Source organism: Ochotona curzoniae, unplaced genomic scaffold, assembly GCF_017591425.1.
Source record: "Ochotona curzoniae isolate NIBS_2020 unplaced genomic scaffold, NIBS_Ocur_1.0 patch190, whole genome shotgun sequence".
NCBI classification, from domain to species: domain Eukaryota; kingdom Metazoa; phylum Chordata; class Mammalia; order Lagomorpha; family Ochotonidae; genus Ochotona; species Ochotona curzoniae.
In genome coordinates, this window is record NW_024466740.1 from 351,971 (window position 1) to 369,017 (window position 17,047).

Consider the following 17,047-nt stretch of genomic DNA (forward strand, 5'->3'; position numbering starts at 1 on the left):
TGTGTGCTCTCCCGCCTTCCATCTCTTTTTATCTTTTAGGCATCAGGGTCCTGGTTGCAACAGAGACATCCTTGGAAGGCAGATGCTCTGATGGAAAAGTAGGAGTGTAACTGGGGTGGGGTTTGCTGGCACCAGCCTCTGACTTCAGGTCCACAGCCCTAACTAGCTGCCTGCCTATCCTGTATCAGGTACAGTTCAGGGGCAGAGCTGTCTGAGCCCTGTGCCCCACTGTGTTTTGGAACCAGCTGGCTGATGGGACCAATCAGTGACTGTGTGGCCAAGTGGCCCACATCCCAAAGAGTTCATGTTACATACTGAGCTTGACCACAACCCTTGCCGCTGCTTTGGTCTTTCTTAGAAGTACGCTCAGATACTAAGGGGGCTGTTATTAGTGTTTAGGGGGTCGTTGAAACTCCTGCACCGTTGTTTTCCCTGGTATTTTGTGTGAAAATTGTTCAGTCCACAGAACCATTGAAAGAACCACACAATGGGCATTCAGACACCCTCCACCAGAATCCATTGCTAACATTTTGCTGTGTTAACAGCATTTTTCTCCCTGTTTGATATCCCCATTGTGTTTTCTTTTTAGAAAACCAGCCATAGCCTGCTCCTCCCTCAGCTGGGGGCCCTTTAGGGAAGATCATGCTGGATAGCGTGTTGGCAAAACTGAGGCAGACATGTGCATGTCAAGGAAAGACCTCTGCAGGTGGCTAGACCTGAGTTGCAGACTCTGAGTTGCAGATGCCTCGTTTTAGTTTCTTTTTATTTTTATCTTTTTAAAGATTTATTTATTTGAAAGGCAGAGTTACAAAAGAAAGACGAAAGAGAGAAGAAAGATGAGAGAGAGTGAGAATGAATGAACATCTTTCTTCAGTGGTTGGAGCTGAGCCAGTCTGAAGCCAGAAGCTTCTTCCAGGTATCTCATGCAGGTGCAGGGACCTCAACACTTGGGCTTTGCTCTGCTGCTTTTCCAGATGCATTATCAGGGAGCTGAGTTGGGAAAGGAGCAGTCAGGACGTGAACTGGTGTTCATGTGGGATACTGGTGTGGCAGATAGCAGCTCTAACCACTAAGCCACAGTGCTCGTGTCTGATTTTTATTTGAGAAGTGGAGATAACAGCACCCAGTTCACAAGATGGTGTAACATGAATATAATGTCATGAGATGCAAAAGAGGTGCCAACCACAGCACATGGCATATAGTTTAGCTGCAAGCGTGCTTGAGGGCGTACCTGTGCACAATGCCCAGTCTTAAACCTCATAGACAGTGAGTGCTGTGGAAGTGATGATGTTGATTGTGTTTTCAATAATGGTAGCTGCGAGAACAGTCATTGTACAGTTAAACAAATCTGAAGCAAAGACAAAAGAACCTGAAATTAGAAAATGGTTTTTCAGTTTACAGTCCATACACTCACCGCATGAGTGTGTGAAAGGAGCTGTCACATTTGCCTACATGGAATTTTCTGGTTCATTATATACCCTGTGTCCGTCTCCATAGTCCATGGCCTGTGGGACTTGATGGCCACTGATGTCATGTGGGCATGACTCTGAGGGTTCTGTCCTTCCAAATTAGGCACCCCTCTGGCATGGACAGACACACTCCTTTGACTCCGTGACTTCATTTTTGTCATCCAGCAGGGACAGCTCGTCATTGGAGAGCAGGCCTTTAAGTCACAGAGTTTACAGGTTTCTAACTGGAAAGTGAGTCAGGGTGGCCCTGGAAGCAGGATGCGGTAAGGAAGGCTTAGTAAGAACCCTTAGGAGCCTCTTGCCTCTTTTGAAGTTCAGCACTTGCCTTGGAAATCAGGGCAGTACCAGCCAAACTGTCCAGGAGCCTTTGAACTGCTCCCAGGCAGGCCTTCTGGGAAGATATATGTTCATTTGGGGAACTGTTTGCTGTTTCCAGCCCTCCTCCACTGCTGCAGGTTGGGGCTGGCTGTTAGGCTGCCCTTGCTCTCTTCCATTCTGCACTTGAGCCTCATGTGACCCATTGAACCCTTTGAGAAGGGAATGGGGGCTTTGTGATGAGCGTTTGCTATTCCCATTAACATTCTGTGTGTCCAGGGAAGCTGATACATGGAACGGTTCCCATGTGTGTGTGGCTCAGCCTCTGTAAAGATGAGGATCACATGGGTCAGAGCAGCAATGTGAACAGGAGTCACAAAAATACTTCCATATATCCTTCCAAAAGGAGGCCTAGTGTGATACATCAGTTATGATAGTTTGTGATTTCAAGAAATAGGAGATGTAGCACCAGGCCGAGCGGTTGGACATTCACATTCCATATCAGAAAGTCTAGGTTCCCCATTCTGACTTCCTGCTAATGCACACCCTGAGATGCTGCAGCTCATGGCTTGAATGATTGGTTGTCCGTCACCTGTATGGGAGACTGGGATGAAGCTTCTGGCTCCTGGTTTTGGCTTGGCTCTGCTCTGGCAGTTGTGGATATTTGTGGAGCAAACCAGTGAATGAAAAGATCGCTCTGTGTCTGTCTTTTTCTGTCTACTTTTCAAAAAATTAAAATCAACAAATATTTAAAAAAATATTTCAGCATATTGGCGGCACTTATCAGAAGATGTTTCTGCAGGTAGCATGGGCATCAAGGTTCAGATGACCAAGGGACCAAGGGTGTTATCAGAAACCCAAGTGCATCTTCTTGTTTCTCTATGTTAGCCTTATGAAAGCCAGCTTCCCAGATGCTGGCAAAATGGCTGCAATAGTTCCAGGCTTCCTCTCCTCACACAAAAGGAGACCAGCATACAGTGTGAGTGAGAAGAAGCCCCCAGCTAACCTTCCTTCCCATGTCTTGTTAGTGGCCTGGATGAGACCACTTGCCATTCCTGAACCATTTTCATTGGCCAGGGATAAGGCATAGGCTGTGTTCATTGGTTAGAGATAAGCTATAGGCTATGCTCATTGGTCAGAGGTAATGAATAAAGGCATAAGCTGTGTTCATTGGCCAGGGATGAACTATAGGCTGTGCTCATTGGCCAGGGATAAGGCATAAAAGGCATAGGCCATGTTGATGATCTAGGGATGAGCTATAGGCTGTGCTCATTGGCCAGGGATAAGGCATAGGCTATATTCATTTGCCAGGGATGAACCATAGGCTGATTCTGCCACTTGCATTATGCAATGATGGCTCAACCTCAGCTTTGAGTTGGGATCAGACAACCCTTTCTCTGTGACTTCCTACTGCTTACACAGTGCGGAGGGGTGGACAGGATCTTGAGGAATGGCCATACTGTCCCCATACAGACACTTACCCTGACCACTCTGGTGGTGTTTGTCACCATCCACTCAACTGTCATGCTGAGGGCATGTGATTGGTCCTCAGCATCCCTTGCTTCATTGCCTGCCTCAGCTGTGTGTGTGTGTGGCCCCTTTTGCTTGTTCCCTGCCTCCTTCACTTTGAGAGGCAATGAAAAGGCATCTGGCTTTCCTGTGTTCTTATATCCCTATACGCAGTTCTTACTGCCCTGGCTGGTTGGCTGCTGTGCTGGGCGACATTTTCTGGTGCTATTCAGAAGGGCGTGGGTCACAGTGTCTCTGGGAGATACAATATGGACTGAGAGAAGGGACCTAGCTACAGATAGGGGTCAAAGAGCCCGAGTGCTGAGAGTTGCTTATTGCTTGCAAAGGGTCAGTTACTGGAAATCTGCTTTAGGTGTCAGTACTCATACACAGGACTCCAGAAGGCAAATGAAGCCTGAGTCCCCAGGCAGAAGTGCTGTAGGTCCTCGTATTTACAGGTTTTCATGGTTATAGATCCAACCAATGGCAGGTCAAAAATACTACAGAAAATTACATCTATACTGAACACATACAGATGTTCTTTCTCAGTATTATTCCCTGAATGTTACAGGATAGTAACTGTTTACACAGCATTTGCATAGTCTCAGGCATTATAAGTGATCTACAGATGATTTAAAGTATACAGGAGGATGTGCTTGGGTTATGCAAATACTCTGCTGTTTTATGGCAGCGACTTGAGCTTCTGTGGATTTTGGGTCCTGGAAGCAATCCTCCCCAGAAGCTGAGGGATAGTGGCTGTGTACCTATAGGATCAGTGCAAGGCCATGCTGCCTGCAGCCTGGTTGGTGAAAGTCTTCCCATTGCTCAGGCCACATGCAGTAGCACAAGAACCCCATCAGCAATCACCTGTCCTTCTTCTGCTCTGTCGAGTCTTCCCTGCCCTCTCACCTTTCCTCAACCTCAGACTTGAGGCTGAAATGAAGAGCCAGTGGGTCTTCATGTTGATGATTTCCATGCCAGCTTGGAAAGCTCCAAGCAATGAACTTCAGATAGGACAAAGCCAGCAGGATGCTGTAGCTTTGTGTTGGCATGCTGGTCACTCTGGGAGATGAACTTCATTGTGAAGTGTCAGGAGGAAAGTTTTAGTCCTGGCGTTGGGTCTCAGGGTGAATGGGAGAAGCAGTTAAAGTGTTAGTAGAAAAAAACATCTGCATGTCCATGACCTGGCATCACTTGCTTCAGCAGACATGTTCAAGGCAAGGCCGTGGTTACCTTTGGTGATGGACATGCTCAGATGTCTCTGCAGACACTCTCAGGTCTCTTTGGCTTCCAGCCTGCCACAGCATGTGGGCAGTATTATATGAGTTCAGATTCTGCTTGCATTGAGGGTGCCAGCTCAAGCTTTGGTTGTGTGTCTTTCTACTTCCTAGCCCAGGATCTTCTGCCTTTGGTGGGAGCCAACTTGACCCAATCAAATTGCAGCCTGAAATTTATGGGACATTAATGATTTTGGAGGCAACCAACAGGGTGAAGGATGAGGGCCATAGCTCTGGTCCTTCAGATGGGCAATGTGGGGAGACATTCTGGATGGATCTCTGAGCTTCCAGCGGTGCCAATTCTATAATGGGTCATAAATACATTGTTCCTTTTGCTGTCTTGAACATTTGCCCTCTTTCTTCTTTCTGCACCGCTCTCAGGATATTCCAGTTGCACACACATTTTGGGGATTCATGGAGTTCAACCCAGGAAACTTTTGAACCTTGCATTGTGATCCAAGATAGTATCAGCAATATTACTTGGCACTTGAGGCTCTTTGATTGACAGGGTCAGTTTCTTCTGGCCCAGCTGGCTGAGTGTTTTATGGATCTGTGTGTAGACTATCTCTCTGCAGTATCAGGGACCAGTCCTCACTCCTTGAAGGCTGTTTCCCAAGGGCTCCAGATAGATGACTGAACTCATAGCAGCCAGTGGGAAGACTTTTGGCTCATGGTAGGATGAGGGAATAGGGTGTGCTGCGATTAACTTGAGGTGAAGGTAGTGAGCTTTGGGGAAGAACTCTGTTGGATTTGTGCTTTGGATGTCCCTACACTTTACATGAAGTAGGGGAAAGAAGTAAGAAGGGTCAGGTATGAGGGTCTCAATTCCCCATTTAGGGAAAGCCAACCCAGGCTGGCTGGAGCTGGAAAGGAGAAGCTGCAAGGTGTGAGTGATGGGCCCAGGAGCAGTTTGGCTTCTGGTATTCAGAATTGTGCCATCATCAGGATCAGACACTCTTCTGTCTCCCAGTATAGCTCTTTTCACCTTTCTGTGCTGGCTGTGTTCTTGGACTCTTAAGCCTCCAGGCACAAGTGGTTAGTCCTCCCCCTAGGAACTTTGCTTTGATTGGCCTACCTCGGCAATGGACACATGTCAGAACCAATCGTCATGGCCTGGAAGGACATCGACCAGGCCTTTAGGATAGGCTGTATCCTGGGAGCGAGTGGGTGGCACTTCTGAAAGTTGGTTCAAATGATGGAAGAAGAGTTGAATATAGTTAGCATTTCTGATTTCCCCATGGAGGCTTTTTGAACTCTTCTCTGCAAGTGCCAGTGTGCAATAATAAAAGAAATGATATCATCGGGAAGTTCCCAGTCCAGTGCAGAAAGTAAGCCAGGACCCTGGAGATCTGCTTTGTGTTGGAAGACAAGTCACCTTGTCTTTTCTTCTGCTGTCCCTGTTTCCCTCCTGGAGTCTCCCGGAACTGGCACCTTTGCAGAGAGGGGCCCAGCTGGGCTGCAGAGCAGAAACCGCTCAGCATTTCCCCTCTTCCTTCTGCTCCACTTCTGGGGTTGTTTTTACCGCAGGCATGAATCAAGAAGAGCCCACAGTGAGGGATGATGCTTGCCCTGTTCTGTGAAGATAGAGACGCAGTAGCCTGGGCACAGTGGATTGAACAGTTGCATACACACATGTAGGAATAAATCGGACTATTTATCTGAGCATAAGTGATGGCAGTGATGTTGAGGAAACGTGGTCAAATTCTGGTCAAATTCTACTCAGTTGAAAGGGAGAAAGGAAATTTTTAACACAATGGAAAGAACAAACTTGGCAGGTCCACTGGGGTCAAGTGCATTTGATGGGTGGGAAATTGAGCCATGGGGAAATGGGCCAGCAGAGCCTGGAGTGTGACGTGCTGTGTAGCTGAAATATCCAGTGTCCTAAGAAGCTTGTATCTCCAAACTATTCGGAAGAATGCATATCTTTTTAACAATGAAGCATCATTAACACTGTACTGTACATTATTCAACACATGTGCTGCAGTGATTTATTTTGTGTGTGTGTGACTTTTACACGTAAAAGACCCCAATATTATGCAAGCTTCAGGCTCCCCAATGAATCCATGATCAGGGGTGGGTAGTGCAGCAGGATAAACCACCATTTAGGAAACCTTCATCCCATATTGTATACCAGCTGGCTTGAGTCCCAGTTGCTCCACTTCTGATCCAGCTCCCTGCTGATGACCCTGCTGAAATAACAGAGGATAACACATGTCTTTAGGCCCCTTCCACCATTGCAGTTCCTAGCTCCTGGCTTCAGGCTGGCCTGGCCCCAACTGTTTTTAGCATTTGAGAAGCAAACACAGATGGAAGATTTCTCCCTCCCTCTGTCTTTCTTGTCTCCCCCTTTTCTCTGTTACTCTGCCTTCCGTATGAAATTCCTCTTATACATAAATATTTGAAAATAAACTGGAATCACCCAAGATTTTTATGTATGGAAGCATATTAGACAAAAATAAAGGTGAAATGAGCTATCTAAAAATAATGTCTATTTTAATAGAACAAAGCGTTTTGCTTCTACTGAAGTGTTATAGTACTGATATTTCCATTTATGAGTATTGATGGAGTATATTTGATCATTTCTGAGTATAGTAGTTCTGTGCTTTGAGTCACAGCTGTTTATAATAGGTCTGATTGTTTCAACTTGAGGTTTAGCTTATTTTTATTGAAGGTTAATGGCCTTCCTACCTAAAGTAGACCATTGGCCAAGATGCCTGGATCCAAGTGGAGGAAAAGTACTATGAGCTATACCGACTGAGTCAAGAGAATAGGTTTCATTTCATCCACCAGTCATTTGGAGGCTTCTATTAAAATCTCCCCATCTTTTCTGGCTTCAGCTGATTCATCGTATAACTTTTCAGAATTTGTTACATTTGTATATTCTTCAATAAATGGGTTCAAAAGAGATTGAAAATCTTTGTTTTAGTTTTTTTTAAAAGATTTATTTATTTTTATTACAAAGTCAGATATACAGAGAGGAGAGACAGAGAGGAAGATCTTCCATCCAATGATTCACTCCCCAAGTGAGCGCAACGGCCGGTACTGCGCCGATCCGAAGTCCACGTGGGTGCAGGGTCCCAAGGCTTTGGGCCATCCTCGACTACTTTCCCAGGCCACAAATAGGGAGTTGGATGGGAAGTGGAGCTGCTGGGATTAGAACCGGTGCCCATATGGGATCCTGGTGCATGCAAGGCGAGGACTTTAGCCGCTAGGCCATGCCGCCAGGCCCTGTTTTAGATATTTTAAGTCAGATTACATAATTCTGCTTCCCAGTTAAAGATGAAACATATAAAAGTTTTTCGAGTCTATTGAAGTTTTGTCCTTTTTGAGGGCAGCACAATTTCCTGAAATTTTTTTTATTGAATAAAACAGATTTCTCTGCAGAATAAATTCTTTGGAAAAGTAGTTACTTTTTCACAGATTGGTAAAATGTCACCTGGAAGGGTGCATGTATGCACACTCCTGATTGTGTGTGTATGTGTGTCTTGGGGGAGATAAATGTTTCATATTCTGAAATATCTGTTAGGTGCATACCAAGCTGATAGGCAGATGCCTTCCCAGAGAAGTTTAGCCTGTTTATAGTAATTGGTTGTTGTTGTTGTTTAATAAGAGAAATGCATACCTCATCATAAGAGCAGTAGCTTAAAAAATGCTAAGAGATAGTGGACATGTGTGAAGAGTTCCTGACCCTACCCCAAGTAGCTAGGTACTTTGCTCCCCTGAGCCTGTACAAGGTGCTGCGTGTTGCAGTCCTGAAAAAACACGAGAACATGATCTCCTCAGCCCCTCACCTGTTGTGGGTAACAGCTGCCCTTCCATTGCATTAACAGCAGGATGTGCTGATAGGTGGACTCTTTGCCAGGACTATGGTCAACCTATATGTCACATATTTTACGCAAGTTTTTAAGAAGTGCTATTAGAATTATGGCATGTGACACAGACGTGGATGTTCTGCTGTTTTCACTGTCCAGTAATTCAGGTAGCCTGTCCCTCTGGAGTCCACGCTTCTAAAGGCTGGAAACCCTGTTAGTCTGTGATCAGATGATAGGATGCTAGCTTGAAAAAAAGACTACAAACCTACGCTGTTTTAGAGGCTAGCCTGTCCATGCCTTTCAACCTTCAGTTGCAGCCTCTGAGAAAAGAATCCAGTGTCTTGCACAGTCTAGTCAGTGATAGATCTGGGACCAGAATCCCAGGTTACCAGATGCTCTAAATGGCAATTTTTTTGTTACCATAAGCTGCCTTTCCACGCAACCCTCATACAATTCCCTGGTCAACCTGTATTGTTTTTGCTTTAAATCCTGGTTTGGCAACATTACTATATCACAGAGCAGGATCTCTGTAGTTCTGAGGGGGCTTGGGACTTCTGCTAGGCAGTTGTTGGTACAGTGAGGTCCCCGAGGCAGTGAAATTTTCTAAAATTCATAGTTGCGAAGGTTCAAGTTTAAGACTAGGTGACCCCATTGATTTGTCCTCTGGTGAGAACTGCACAAGGCATTGGTGCAAAGGTTGACTATCTCAAGCCAGAGAGAAAGGGGACTAGGTGGTTGGACCCACACTTTTGATTTTTATAACAACCTTCTCGTGAGAACTCTCTTCAGAGAGTCTGGCCACAGTGAGGACCTCTCATTAGGTCCTCCATCCTAAACATTGCAGTTGTGTCAAAGATCATAAGCTGTGACTTGCATTTCGAATCCTGCATGACTTAGGCATCAGTTCAAGTTCAGATCACTGCAAGGCTAGCTTTTAATGTGCGTGGACACTTTCCAGTGATTCTCTACCAGCAGGTGTGGCTGTCTTACTTCTTCCCAGGAAAGAGAACAAAAGAAAATGAGTCAGGCAAATCCTGCCTTTTCTTCACTGTGAGAATGTTTGCTCATCTCTGCCCATGGGCCTCTGCATTTTCCATTGCCTCTCATTGCCCCTGAAGTGTGCCAGCCTTTGTCTAGACAGGGGCCACATGTGGCTGTTGAAACTTGCGTTAATTAGGATGAAGCAAAATTGGAAATTAAGTCCCCAGCTTTATAGCCACACTGAAAGTGAGTCATAACCACCTGTGGCTGATGGCTACCATATTGGACAGGGCAGGTGTAGAAACCATCCATCACTGCCCGCAGAGGTCTTTTGGGCAGCACAGGGCTAGACTGATCGCAGTTACACTGGGGGTTTTCTGCTTGCTACAATGTGAGAAAATATCCTAGGGAGTAGTTTAACATCTCAGAATGGGGCAGCTGTCCGCCCACCTGCCAGATGTGTCTCCATTTAATTTCCGACACTTCTTTGGCAGGTTAGGTGTTGGGGACAGATGGTCAAAGCCCAACCCAGGGTGGATGACAGAGAGCATTTAAACTGGCAACATCTACCTAAAAAGTGATTCCTGTTTCACAGTCATGGATCCACAAGACACCATTGAGTCACAGGTGCATTTTTGACCATCTCTCCCGTCTCTTCTCCTAATCTCCTCTTTCTTTCTAGCCCCATTACCACTTAAAGGCTGTCTTCATCATGAGGCTCAAGGTGTTAGTCTCAGCAGAGATGAAGTTAATGGTTTTCTAGCCCTTGGATGTGCATTTGGAATAGGGTGGGTCAGGTAGGTTATTGGCTGAAGCAGTGCCCCACTGCCATGTAAGTACCGTGTGATTTATTTCATGTCTCCTCACTAGGTGCAATGCACACATAGGTTAGTGTTTGCTCTTGAGTCCTTCCCAGTAATCTCCGAGACTCAGCAGGTGCCTGTTTTCAATGAGGGCTAATTGTAGGCTGCAACATTATTGCATGAAGAACAGTAAGCCCCTCACACTTTCATCCTCTCTCTTGCTAGACAGGAACAGGACCACTCAGGGCATCATCCTCTCCTCCCTCTTCCTCCCTTTGCTCTTCATCCCTTCCCTCTTCCTCCCCTCCCTTGACTCATCCCTTCCAGGGTACCTGTTCTGATCCCCTGGGCTGCTCAGTCCCACCAGTTGGAGGTCTGCGGGTGTGCTTGGAACCACTGTAGAACACATTGCCTGGAAGCTTGCCATCCTTTCTGAAAGCCCAGTTGCGTGTAGGCACATCTGCATGCAGTGCCTCCAACTCTGGCATGCATACCTCTTACAACATACAGGAAAGCCTCATGACTACATGTGTGGCTTGGAGTGGCAGTTCTGGTATCCAGTGGGAATTTGTTCAAAATACAGACGCTCAGGGCTCACTTCAGATCGACTGGCTTGGAATCGCTTTTTCACAAGGTCCTTAGGTTATGTGCAAGTGTGTGAATTGGTGTCTGAGGTATGATTTAACTTGGCTACTGTAAGGGAATAGATTTGAGGGGTTTAAGTGACAGGTAGTACTTAAGGATTCAGCCCCATTGGTGGTTGTAGTAATCCCATCATCTCTGTTGCATAGTTCTTTGAATAGACAGAGGTCTGAATCCAGGTGGCTGGTACTTGGTTTCCTTCTGCTTTCAAAACAACTTCTTAAAGGAGCTATGGAAACCAGTCTGGGAAGAAACTCTCTGCTTGCCAGACCCTGTGTGTATGCTAAACCCGTGTCTCCTCCTGGGGTTCAGGGGACCTTGGGAGCCTCGTGGAGTGACCCTGATGTTGGACTTGGACTTCCCTGTCCAGGAAAGTCTGCAGGCCCCCAGCAACAGTCAGCAGCGGATCGTGGTGTCACAGAGTCCCCCCAACCTGACAGTGCTCTCTGATTCTGGCACCTGCATTTCTCACTCTTTACTCACTCTCAGGTAATGCTGAAGCCCTTGGACCAGGAATCCATGCTTGGCTGTTGGGTGAACCCTTTTGTGCAGGAACATTTAGATAACCTGGATGTTGGCTTGGGTTTGCCAAGGAAATTCCCAGGTTGTAGGGTGTGGCTGATTTTTCCTGATCTATTCAGAGCTTTCATCTTCCTCTTTTTCCTACTCCTGGGCATCCCCATGTCTTAAAATACTGTGGATATTGCATATCTCTCCCATTTCAAATCAACTAAGTGTGTGGACAGGCCTGAAGAACCACAGAGAGAGAAATAAAGCAGGAGGCACTTACAACAACTTGAGGCATGAGCAATGAAAAACCACTGCCTACAAGGGCCTTGGCTGAGTTGGAGATGTCAGAGGGAAAACCTGACCTGGCCTGTCACTTTCCCAGCATCTCCTTGTTCTCTGAGAACGGTATGTAAACAGCCAGTGGAGAAGGAATTGAACCTCTCTTCAACATGAAGTTCTGCCTCAGCCTGCTTCTCTGACGCTTGTCTACTGTGCCTTTCTGGAAGCTTTGAGGAAGTTGAGGGGAACCCATAGGTAGTTCACTTGACTTTTGTTTCCTTAGTGGGTATTAATTGAGAGGTGGGGGATCAGTTTGTGTGTCTAGGACAGCCCCATTGGTGTGTACCCTTTTATAAGGACCCTGGACAATGCAACCAGAAGCTCTGCTTGCAGCTGCAAGGCCCACGTGTTGCGTGTCAGAGCCCAGGGTGTCCCTGCCCCTGCTCCATCTGCAGAGGATGGGAATCACTCCCATGCACCCTTCCTGAGACTTTAGGGGGCAGGGCAGGAAGGGGTCAGTAGTAGAGAGTGCTGCCTGCTGCTGCTGGCTGATCATGCAGATCCAACCTCCAGCCCCAGAGGGAGACCCTGAGGACTGTAGAGTGGAGCCAGCTGTGTAAACTGCAGGGTGAGGGGATTTATAGCAGCCATGGGGAGCCCTGAGCCAGCCGGGAGAGCCAGAGTTAGCAGCTGGTGCCATCCGCTAAATCTTTTATGCTCTTCACTGAGTTTTCTGGACATCAGTTTGGTGTTGCCTGAGGCAGACTCAGTTTGCTTATCTGTTCAAGGGGAGCAAGACTGATGCCAGACTTGGCAAGAGGTGAGCCAGGATTTCCACAAAGAATTGTCTTTGAGAGGGCAGGGCATAGAGGAGCTTGTTGAGCCTATTGGGCTGTTACCCAGAGCCCCTGGACTTGAGGCTGGGGTGGCACAACAGCCATAGGCTTTAGAGTCTGCAAATTAGATCCTTCATTCCATCAGCAGCAGGAAAATGGCCAGCAGCTTTCAGGAGAGTGTGGGGTGAGATGGCCCAGGGAGTGGTGTATGGCATGGTAGGGGAAGGGCATCCACAATACTTCTGCTGCTAATGGAGCTGACTTGCTCCTCCTGCTGTCCAACTGGATGACTTAGTGCCCCTGCCAGAGGGTAGACAGGCCCACCTCCCCACAGGGTCTGGGACCAGGACTTGGGATAGGCTGGGAGGTCTGTGGGAGACTGGGCTAGCCCCAGGCTGAAGGCTCTGAGCTGAGACTGAGTGTCATGGGCACCCAGGAATATCCACTCTTGGTGCCAGAAATCCTTGGGCTCTGCCAGCCCCAGTCTGGGGGAGGAGGAGGAAGTGAGGGGAGAGCATGAGCAGGATGGGGGTGAGGAAGAGAGGGTGAGAGCTTGGTGGAGCAGCAGAGGCCGAGAAGGGCTCTGTAATGGAAACTTGGCGTACAGCCCCAGCTTACTTCCCTTTCTTGGTCCAGGCAGCCTGAACCTTGGCTGGAAAACTGGGCTTCCTCCCCTTTTAGCAGCTGCCTGCACTATCTGCCCTGTGCCCTCCTGGCCCCCTTCACTCCACCCCACCCTTCTCCCCCATCTCAGAGCCTCGCAGCCAGGGGGACCACCTCTGCTGGTGATATGTGACATGGGAGCCTGCTGCCTTCCTCTCTTGACTGCCACCCCCACCCCTTGCCCATCGCCTTCCTCCTCCCCACCACTCTGACTGCCTCTTCTGAGTAATTAGGCCAACATGCAACTTCCAGGGCCTGGCAGATGAAGAGCCAAGAATGCCATGGATGAGGGCCAAGTGTTTTTGTTGACATTGCTCGAGTGTAACTCTGTAGAGCAGCTTCTTCGCAGTAGCAGAGAAGCCCAAGGAAGCAGAGGATGTGTGTGAGGAAATAGCAGTGACCACAGTGAGGTTGTGGGCACTTCTCTGTGCTGTGTTCTTCGTCGCCCGCTCCCCAGACCTGGGCCTTCCCTGCAGCCCACCCGCTTCTTCCCCTTCTCCCTAAAGACAACAGGAAGATCTATAAACAGTTCACAGATAGCGCCTGCTGCTAAAAGAATAAAAGAGGCATAGATTTCAAGCATTTTTGTATCAGAAGGAAGTTTCCTTTTAATTCTATTTTCCATGAACTTTTGGAAATTCCCTGATATAACCAGCCATCCATGTCATGGCCAGTGGGACCAGCCTTGTCTCTAGGGAATTAACATACAGTAGAGGGAATGTACATGACACACATGTAGAGTGCTCACACTTCACTGTGATTTCTGGCCATTTCTGGGCAAAAACAGCCATCTTTGCAACAGGTCCAATTGAGGCAGTCTTCCTGCCTAGTGTATTATAAAGTGCAAGATATATTGCAATCTACTTTAGCAAGCTGTGTCATACCATCAGGATGGATCTCATTCTATGTATGCAAGTATCTACAAATAACTTGACCCTTTGGGGTCACCAGATCCGGGGTCAACTTTCGTTCCATCCATCTGTTTGTTATGTGATCTTGGGCAATTGATTTAATCTGTCTGTGCTCCACTTTCCTTATTTGTGAGAGAGAACTGACATTTCCATATGGTGAAGATTGGAAAATTCTTCATATGTCATAGTATATGGAAGTCATGGCAGCTAAAGGGTGAGTGACTTGGTTGTGGATTGGCTCCGGCCTTAGGTTGAGCTAATCACTTGCACTCACTTATTCACCCCAAAGGAAAGCTGACCCCAGCCAGACTTAGCTGCTCCCCTGCCTCCCCAGGAGTGTTGTGAGGACGAATGAACGGAACAGTGCTGTCAAACTTGATTTTTGGTGGCAGAGAAATGACTGCAAAGCCTTGCTTTCCCAGAATCTGGTGTTTGGGCTGTTCTAGCAAAGGACAGTGGTCAGATATATTTTTGTTGAGGTAAGTTTGTGGGTTTTGGAATTTGGAGGTGTTGTCTTAATAACTTCTGATTTCTGAAGATATTGAATTATCATGTTTAACAAATCCTGATTTTCTGCTATAATAGTTGGCTTTATTTTTACATCTCTTAACTGATATCAGCTTTTCTCTTAGAATTACAGATCCATGGAAACTTGGCGTATGCACCAACCTTGGAAGTCACTGGAAGGGATATTTCTTTACTTCTTTGCAGATCTTTAGGGTCTCTGAGAAGCTTGGTATCCTATTACCACAAGTCCCTTTCTCTAACCCAGATTATGAGAGGGATAGAGCAGCCAGTTTGCCCAACTTTGTGTGAATCTTTAGCTACCATACAGGTTGACAGATGTTACAATGCTCTGCCCACATCACATTGTTCCAGCCACAACAGTATACACTGGCATGATACAGCTTCTATTACCTGCGTCTCATTATTGGATGCATTATTGGATGGCAGATTGAAGATGTAAAGGAATGAAGACTCCAGGGAATAGTTAGCTTTCAGCCAGTGGAAGACCAAAAGCAGGTGGATAAATACCCGTGCTCCCTCATCCTTTGAGTGTCTTAGATGTGTGTCAACATTGGTCCCTTGACTCTCATCTCTGGTTGCTGCATCTCTGGTTGCTGCATGCCCACATTGGTCCCTGAGCTTTCCGAGGGCTTAAGCTGCAGGTGATTCATCCTATTCACGTGCTCTATGGGCTGTCCCGTCTTCCATGTCTCATTGCACCATGGCTCTAATGGTTCTTCCTGGAATTTCCTTCCACAGAAACCCTGCTTCCTAAGTCCTCCTCTCAGGGGCTGCTTCTGGGGAAGTTGGCTGGAGGCACAGATGATGCCTTCCGCATACTTTGGAGCCGTTTATGGTAATAGAGTGTTACACTTACTTTTTAGATTGCTTTCTGGAGTCCACAGAACCAGCCAGTTGTCAAAGTTAGCCAGAATGTTGCTTTTGCCCTGAAGTATCTTAGATAATTCTGACAGTTTTGGGTATACCAAGACACTGGCTACCATACAGGTGTCTGTATTTCAGACTCTGAAATTATTGTTCATCCAAGTTGTGCTCCATATTCTACATTCGTCATTTTTGTTTTGTAGGGCTTTCCTGGCCATACGTAGAAGTTGTAATTTTGTATCTTGATAATTCCACCAGTTGTATCAGGGGATATATTTGAGGAAGACCTTGATGTGTGATCTGTAGGTGTTAGGTATATCTTGGTTGGTTGGAAAAGATGCCCAGAAGCATTGTGATTTCTGAATGTTGTCATGAGTCTCACTCACTCTGTGTTGTGGAATGTGAGTAATGTTTTCAAAATGCTTATCCAGCAGTCATTCTGACGCAGTGGTGCTTGGTGTTATGTAGTGTCATGATTCAGTGATAAAGGAGAAATAACTTGAGAAACCATCAATCACCATAGAAACAGAAGAGTGGATAGGATGACCCTTGACTCTTCAAAACAACATGTCTGAAAAACCATGGGGTCCATGAGTTGGACCCTTGTCTTATGTTTAACTCTATAACCTTACTCTAGCATCCCTGAGACTCATGAGATAGCCATCGCTTGCTGCCTCTTCTTGCTGTTGTACCCAGCCTTTAGATGGAGGCATTTTGATTGTTCTCCTCCTCTACCAGACCCTGGCCTCAGGCCCTGCCATACCTCTGCTTTTTGTCTTGCTGGATTTGTTCTGGATTTGTTCACCAAGGTCAGACTATGAACTATCCTTTCTTGAATTCTCTGCTGGAAACCTATCACATCAGGCTTCCTCCTTCTTTCCCTGGCTGTCTTAGTCCTTTGCTGACTTCCTTTACTTTCCTTATTCTCTGGGGTGGAGGGAGGTTGGGTTCTTTAGTCTCCACCTTCTACCCTCTGTAAGGTCACCCATACATGTGTTACATGCCCTTCCCTGTTCTCTTGTGCCTGTCCTGACACTCTGCCTCCATCCAAGCCTCCCTTGGGATGCTCTGCAGGCCTTCAAATGCCACACATCCTGTACAGAATGGACAGCATCTTCTTCCCCTCTCTACAGTGTTCTTCAGCCTCTGTTATTTCTCCTAGCACTTCCACAGTCATCTAGAGACCTGGGCACTGGTAAATGCTCATCTTCTAATGTGTATTCTGGGGTCTGCTTTCTCCTAGATCATGCCCTTGTCTCTTGTATGTTAAGTACACTGTGTTGACCTCTCTATTTTGTGCTTTGTGGCTGGTGGAATAGTGCCTTTTTATTGGAGGATCTCATAGAAACAGATCCCCAAGAAAATGTTCAAATGCAAGTGGTTTCTTTGTGAGGTAATTCAAGGAAACACTGGTTTGAGTAGATGTTGCTGAGCCGGAGCGAGCTCATTCTAAATGAAATTGATAATAACTGTCTCTTCCCAACTTTATTTTATTTTTGAAAAGCCATTTATTTTACTTTTATTTGAAAGGCAGAGTTACAAACACACACACACACACACACACACACACACACACGGAGAGTGGGGGAGAGAGAGAGAGATTGGTTGAGATTCATGAACTTATTTTCCATTCTCTGATTCACTCCCC

The 17,047-nt window shown here is 46.6% G+C and overlaps 1 protein-coding gene across 1 annotated transcript in view; it reads left to right on the forward strand.

Moving 5' to 3' along the window:
- The window catches only part of LOC121166652 (sodium/potassium/calcium exchanger 3-like), a gene marked incomplete at its 3' end in the record, with an annotated part of 282,241 nt that overhangs the window by 51,176 nt on the left and 214,018 nt on the right, over positions 1-17,047 (forward strand). The window lies entirely within an intron of this gene.